The sequence below is a fragment of the Lygodium microphyllum genome, chromosome 6, assembly GCF_053477565.2.
Source record: "Lygodium microphyllum isolate KBCC chromosome 6, Lygodium_microphyllum_v1.1.10, whole genome shotgun sequence".
In the NCBI taxonomy this organism is placed as follows: Eukaryota; Viridiplantae; Streptophyta; class Polypodiopsida; order Schizaeales; family Lygodiaceae; genus Lygodium; species Lygodium microphyllum.
Genome location: NC_141140.1, coordinates 12,629,373 through 12,636,814, shown reverse-complemented (window position 1 = coordinate 12,636,814; position 7,442 = coordinate 12,629,373). Strand labels below are relative to the sequence as shown.

General features: G+C 39.7%; 1 long non-coding RNA gene across 1 annotated transcript; it reads right to left on the bottom strand.

The window, feature by feature from the left end:
* Window positions 1–241: 241 nt before the first annotated feature.
* LOC148034314 (uncharacterized) lies at window positions 242–1,265 on the bottom strand. The gene is made up of 3 exons (XR_015691062.1): window positions 928–1,265; window positions 805–843; window positions 242–736 (listed from the first exon to the last, which is right to left on the bottom strand). It is a non-coding gene; the product is annotated as an uncharacterized LOC148034314 (long non-coding RNA).
* Between the last annotated feature and the right edge of the window lie 6,177 nt (window positions 1,266–7,442).

Sequence of the window (7,442 nt, the reverse complement as noted above, 5' to 3'; positions counted from 1 at the left end):
GTTGTGAGAATACTGAGCGAACACCTCCATGCCTGAAAGGAGCTGTTTATAGTGTACAACATTTTTTTAAAAATATTTTAGTCCACTTTATACCATTGGTATTAACTAATTTGGGTGAGAATTGATGGATGAAGTAATCTTCATCCTTCATGACTATAAGGCTTAAGCTACATACAACTAACTCAGAGATCCCTATGCACTGAAAGAGATGGTCCTAAGAAGTAAAATTTAGCAAGCAATCAAGACAAAGCCAGTTGCTACATTAATTAATACAAAGGGTACGAAGACTTACATACAAAAAGATACTAAAAGTAGAAGCCTTAGCTTGGGCTCGAATGTTGGAGCAAAGCTGAATGTGTGAGAGAATTTATGATCCACCGGGATACCACATTCACAGTTTGGGCATTAGTACGATTGTTGCACACCAGGGTGATATGCTACTGATTCTTCATCCTAGATAGCATTCAATGACGTCCACAATTGGCAGAGCTTTAAAGACGACGTTTCTAGTTTCAACCTTGGCTCTTCAGTTAGAAAAACCATCTCCAACACAGCCTTGCACAAGCCTCCACAAAAATAACTGTACAAACATGTCCAATTACATTTTTTATCCATGGAGAATGTCAACTGTTAAATAACTGTCCATTGACCTGCAGGAATTGCTGTTCAAACTCAATATTCAGAGGGTTTTGGCTCAATGCTCATGAGAGACTCCCATCAAATTCACACATTCTACCTGCAGTAACATTGGAAAATTGAGGATATAACATGGAACAAAATGCAATAAACCCTCAGCTTTCTTACCTGCAGAGATTGAACCGCAGATACTTCAGCAAATATCACCTGCAATAATATGCACCAAGTGAGCACAAGTTCTTTCAAGAGAATGGGGTGCATCCAAAGGACAAATGGAGCCCTTTCATCTACCTGCTGGAGGATTTTGCACTGATTCAGCTGCAGATGCTTCTTCAGGCGTTGCAGAAGATACAATCAAAGATGTCATGGTAGATCCTACATGCATACTTATGGAATTCAAAAGGGGAGTTCGCTCAGAAGGAACTGATTGAACATTATTGGCATGTGCATCTCGTTTGCATATGGGACAAAATGGTCTACGAGTTGTGAGCCACTGATCTATGCACTGCATGTGAAATTCTGTAAACATAAACAAGTTAGCATGTGTTTGGACGAGCCCCACATTGTCACAAAAGTAAGTAAAGCTTCATGTTTCTCGCTTTATATGACATAATCAGTGATGGCAATGACTTCTTTTTTAAAAACTCATAACTTTACACATCTGCATGAGGTAGTCAGTTGAAACTGGTGACGCTAAGTTGATGTTGCGAGAGGGAAGGAGGAGTGGTTGCGAGTGTAATTGACCTAAATGTCTGCTGGGGACTTGAGTACAATTTATCTGCAAGTACAAGGAGCTCATGTATCTCCTCCTATCCAGAATGGGATTACAATGCAGAGAATTCATCTCTTCAATAGTATCTGGTGAAATAAGGTATCAGGCAGCAGCACATTCACCACTAATGCTGCAGGCTTGATTACAGCAATCATGCATCCACAACATAAACCCTAACACCATCATAAGCATAGTTACACGAAATACCATTTCCTGGCCTGGAAAAATGGTGTTTCCATTTTTTTGTGTTTCTAAAAATGTGAAACGTGCTTCTGCTTCTTCTAGGATTACAACCCCCCACCATGAAAGGAAAACATAGTTAAATTTCATTGATTAGCATTAAGAATTGTGAATTGTTTTTGAAGCAAACAAATGACTGTTGTGTTTAGTTGAACATGTGATTATTTCTCAAATTGTCATGGAGCACTAACAATTAATGTCAATTGTGAATTGGGACTTGATACTTTTACACACAACCAATAAGTCCATGAATGATGAATGACAATAGAAAATAGGCTATTGTGTCTTTCCATCCATCTTAACCTTTCAAGTTTCTCTACCCACTCTGTCCACACACACACACACAAACAAAATGGCCATTGCGCATATTGTTGTTACTTCCTCGGACCAAGACTCCATTTCAAACATTTCAACTTCACCACTTTGAAAACTCCCAAGCAACTATGATCACAATCAGCCATGCACAACTGCCTGATTCCACTACTCCCAGAGCCATTGCCATCAGTTGAGCATACTAGTGTGTTTGCTGCTGTACAGTCAAGTCTTCTGCCTGCATTTGCTCCTGTACAACTTGTACCAGCTTGCATTTGCAGCCGCCCAACCTTCCACATCATCAACAACAGCTGTGTTTTCCGTTTGCTGCAGCCGCTCACCTCATTCACACATTTTTCAGCCAGCTGCCTACTGTTCTAGCAACCCCAATCACATCCCCAATCTCTCCAGATCTCTGTTTATTGCTGCCGTATACATTCTGAGGCTCTTTGCTTGCATATTGGGATCCATCAAAGTACGACACTCTCCAACTGATATTCTTTGCCCTGATCCTAGAGGTATGGGTGTCCAGGGAGGTCAGAATTCACTTTGCACGGTGTGTTTGCCAGATTGAGCATCGTATATATTCATTCATTCATTATTCATCTTCAGTGTTCATGATCTCTGAGTTATCCTAACTCTTAACTGTGCTCTTTATCAATCTGTGCTTTGTCATACGATTGTGTTTGTTATCTGTACACGAGTATTCATTTATATGGTATCAGAGCTAGGTACTCTCTGAAGAAACCTAGGTCCTCTGGTGGAAAGCTCCTCATAAAAAACAAAAACATCAAAGGGAAGATGACTTCAAACACTTCCGCAACACTCTGTCTCCAGTACATCCTATGCTAAGAACCGAGCAAGAGTGGGCTTCATAGCTTGCCCAACAAGGTTTTGACATTCGTGGAGTGACATCTAACTATAATGGTGTCTACAGACCCTATGAGATCTCATGGATCGAGAACAACTTGATTCTTATACATGGAGCCCAACAACAACTACAAGGTACCATTGTTTATTCACCCTTAGATTATGCACGCATGTCTAATGATTTTAGACCAAGAATGGAACCTCCATATAGGACTGGCCATCCTACTAGAGAAGCAAGCACTCAGGAAAAACCTTCATATTCTTCCCATCTTTCCACTCCCTTGTTAAATACACCTAGTGTTTACTTTTGTTCCCAATTTTAATGTTTCTACTTCCATGCAAGATGTTGGTAATATTCGAGAAGAGCATACCCTTCACTCAATTCATAACAACCTAAGTCCTAAAGAGGACAAATACGTTTATATAAACACAAGAAGTGCGCATAAGAAAAACTCAAATTTTCCTTCGTTAAATTTTCCTACAAGTTTTGTTTCACAAAGTCAAAATGAAGTTGATACATCATTAGTTCAAACATCATCATCTAGCTTTCAATTTCCTAAAAATGAATTTGCATTCACTTTCTCCAAATCTTTACTACAATTTCAAATTCCACCCTTCTCTTCTGCCACCCCCACATCTACATTTCCACCATTTTTCACATCACCTTTCATCATTTCACATGTACAACCAAACACCACATTGGGCAGATCTTCAAACATAAGCACATCCTATCCCTTTAGATTCTCTACTTTTGCACACTAGGTGGAGATGCACCAATGGCGAGGTTTTATCCCCAACCCACCCATCCATGGGAACCTATATGCACGGGTATCCCACCCACACATCACAAGCCCGCCGGCGCTCTTCTCCATCTCTTAGGCAGCCATAGAGTTTCCCAACATGATGATTCTAGTGGACTATCCTATACCTTTTCGGCATATGGATCATCCACCAATCAATCATCTCCATTAGAGCATATATCTAGAGTCACCATGCTAAGGACTTTGATCCCTCATGTAGCACCTAGTTACCCTCTGTCATGGGGATGTGGAATTTTGAGATCCTTTAATCTTGTTGGTAACATTTGATTAAGTTATTAATCAAATGTGCAAGGTTGTTTAGCACATGTGATGCACATGGCAAATATTCCATAGTAACACACCAAGGACCCTAAGAATGTAGTGGGTATCAAAGGCAAAAGTTGTGATAAATTATGCCAACTAGGTTTTGTTGGTCAGTTGGAATCTAATTTGACCCTAGGGCAGTAGTTTGGCCGATAAGTGTCATGGTGACACTAGTGACTAAAATTAAGTAATTAATTAATGCCAGTCTAAGACTCAATAGAGGTTGGGAACCACTTTAAGTTGCAAATGGCTTGGCCAATTTAATTATGAATCGGTACATTTAATTTACAGCAGGGACAAAAGGGCTATAAATTTAATTTTCAAATTTATTTAATTCTGAAAATTAATTAAATGACTGGATAATGCTAGAAAATAGGTTTAAAAGGTTGCCACTTGGCAAAAATGCCCATGCAAGACTGAAAAAAGGTCTTTGGAGGTTGGAGAGAGCGATTCAATGCATTCAAGCTGAGGAAAAGAGACAGAACAGGCTGCTGGTCTGAGTTTCCTACAATGCAGAACCTTCTCGAGACTGGAGCAGTAAGAATCAAGCCATCTAATGCGGGTAACAACAATTCTGGGATCTTCAGGAGCTGAGGACAGCTAATTGGGGCAGGTGACAACAGTTTAAGACCTCCTGGCAGCTAGCGACAGCATTAATGCTGTTTGCTACAGGCAACAATCAGATTTCAGGCCTTTCTCGCGTGAAAATCAGAAATTTCTCTCTTCTGACATTTTCTCACCTTCTCCAGCTTGTGCTCAGTCATTCTCAGCATTTCTCAACAGCATTTTGGATCAGTCAAATTTGGATAGCAAAAAGATCTCTGCTATAAACCCAAAAATTTTGCAAAAATTGGGGTTTGATAGCCACCTCAAGAACCATGCCAATTGGTGAAGGCATCCTACACTGAATTCAGCACCTAAAGTTTGTGTAATTGTCAAGGAATTCAAATCCCAGCCCATTCATTGTAAATTGGGGCAACATTTGGCCAGTTGGTGGTTCTGTTTGTGCAAGCCCCAGGTGAAAAATCAAGGGGCAATTGGCCCGAATTGATTGTTGATCGTTACTACAAGGGGCCTTTGGAACAGTAAAGGAGATTGTGAATCTCACCTTGTACTCATTCCATTGGCAATCAAGTCAAAAAAATATTGAAAGGGACAAGGAATTCAAATCCCAGCCCATTCATTGTAAATTGGGGTAAGATTTGGCCAGTTGGTGCTTCTATTTGTGCAAGCCCTGGGTGAAAAATCAAGAGGCAATTGGCCCGAATTGATTGTTGATTGTAACTACAAGGGGCTTTTGGAACAGCAAAGGAGATTGCGAATCTCACCTTGTACTCATTCCATTAGCAATTAAGTCGAAGGAATACCGAGAGGGGCGCCAATTTTGGGGCCAACAAGGTGTCCAATGTCCAAAAGTATTAAGGTAATTTGAGCATTTCAAGTTATATTCATTTGCTAATTGTTGTAATTAAGTGCTTAATTAAAAAATTACCAACCTTTCCAAGAAGAAAGATTGGCTTCACGATTCCATTGCCAGGATACCACTCAATCCCTTGATTTGGTGGGCACAAGGCACTTGATTACAAGCCAACACTTTGTGCTAGTGCTGATTTTTTATCTCAACTGAGAAATTACAACAATGTCTTCATACAATGAGATGCAATCAAGCAGTGATGATGCCTCTCACTATGAACATTCACATGCAAATGAAGAAAATGTGATGCCTGATGTTGGACAAGGCTCAGAACATGGATAGCAAAATGAGGCTGATAACCAACAAAGTGGAGAGGAATTTGATGAGCAGTTCAAGAATCGGATGAAGACAACAGTAAATCTCTTTGCAAAATAGGCAAAGGATCCTCAGTTTATCCACTTTTTGAATGCTTTAAAGAAGGACAACAAAGGCAAGAAGAAAAAATAATCTTCTACACCTTCGGCACAGCAAGGTGCATCGAAGGTAATGCCAAAGCCTTAATTTCAAGCTCCCAAAGATGCTAATGAAGCAAAACAATTGGTAACTACAGGGCAAGAGATGCAAATGTAAGGCCATCATGGAAGTGCTAATCCAATGGATTTTGGACAGTCGAGCATGCGTGCTATGATGGTGCAGCCAAGATACTTTGGTGAAAGCACAATTTCTTATGCTATGTTTGGATTGGGACTACATACAAGAATGTATGGCACAGATCCCTATGGTATGTAGCACCAATGAATGGTGTGCAAGGTCTAATGTATTCAGGTATGGCCGGAAATGTGCAAAACCCTATGTATCATCGTAGTGTTGGTTTGATGCATGGGGTGCAAAGTAGCATGTTTGGTAATGCAACTACATCCCCGAATGCTTATGGGATTCAAGGAATGAATGTTGGCCATGCAAATGCTCTGTACAATGTTGGTTATAAGACAAAAAATGTTGTAAGTAGTGCATGCGATGCATAGAAAAATGTATCTTGGTATGGCTAGTAGTATGCAAATGTCCATGCACAGTCACATTGCAATGGTTCAAAGTATTAAAACAAGAACGTTTCCTTATACATTTAGTGCTCCTAATATGTCAAGTACACATGAAGGGCCTGGCAACTGGATGCAATGTTGCATATTAGTTAAATTGAAATTACAACAATGTGAAGATATACAGCATCGTAATGCTTAAGGGAAAGAAAGGCCTACAACCTAGTGAAGGTTTCGAGGCAAGTAAATTTAGAGCATAGTTACACTCTTACGTAGTACGAACTGGTCGTACTATATGGTTCGTACCGTACCGTACCATATGAATTCGTACCAAAAAACAAGCATTTTTTTTCCTTTTTTTCTTTTTTTCTTTTTTTTTTTGCGTGGTGATTTGGGTTGTTGACTGTTGTTATTGTGGTGGTGGTGGTGGTGGTGATTTTGTAGCCTTGATCGATCAACCAAGAAAGGGGGTGGAAGCTTGATTAGACTCCTTATATATGTTTTGTTATGATTTATCCTAGAGCCAAAGGCCATATATAAGGTATTCAAGTAGTTCCAAACGTTTCTAATTGATGTCCCATCATTTTTCACAATATGTTAGTGTCATCGATAAATAAATTCAGCACCATTTGAGAATCATCAAGTAGCTTAATCCTATTGATTTTACCTTTGTTCACAGCTCATTTTGCACCACCCAACCCAAAGCATTAGTACACATTGCTAATAAAACTAGGCCAGAGGATAGCTTGGCCTAATATATCTTCTGAGAGTACACGAATTAGTGAATGTACTATCGATAGCTACTTTAGCCTTAGCAATGCCAAACAAAACCATAACAAAATTCATAAATCTTTTACCAAAACCTTTGGTGGTTTGTTTGGTAATCGTTGGTCTCACAGGTCATTTTGGCCTCTTGTAGACGTTAACGAAGCATCTCATGTCATTTCATCTCTCTCTCTCTCTCTCTCTCTCTCTCTCTCTCTCTCTCTCTCTCTCAAAAGCATACATGCCTCTTATTTATATGATCATTCATGTAT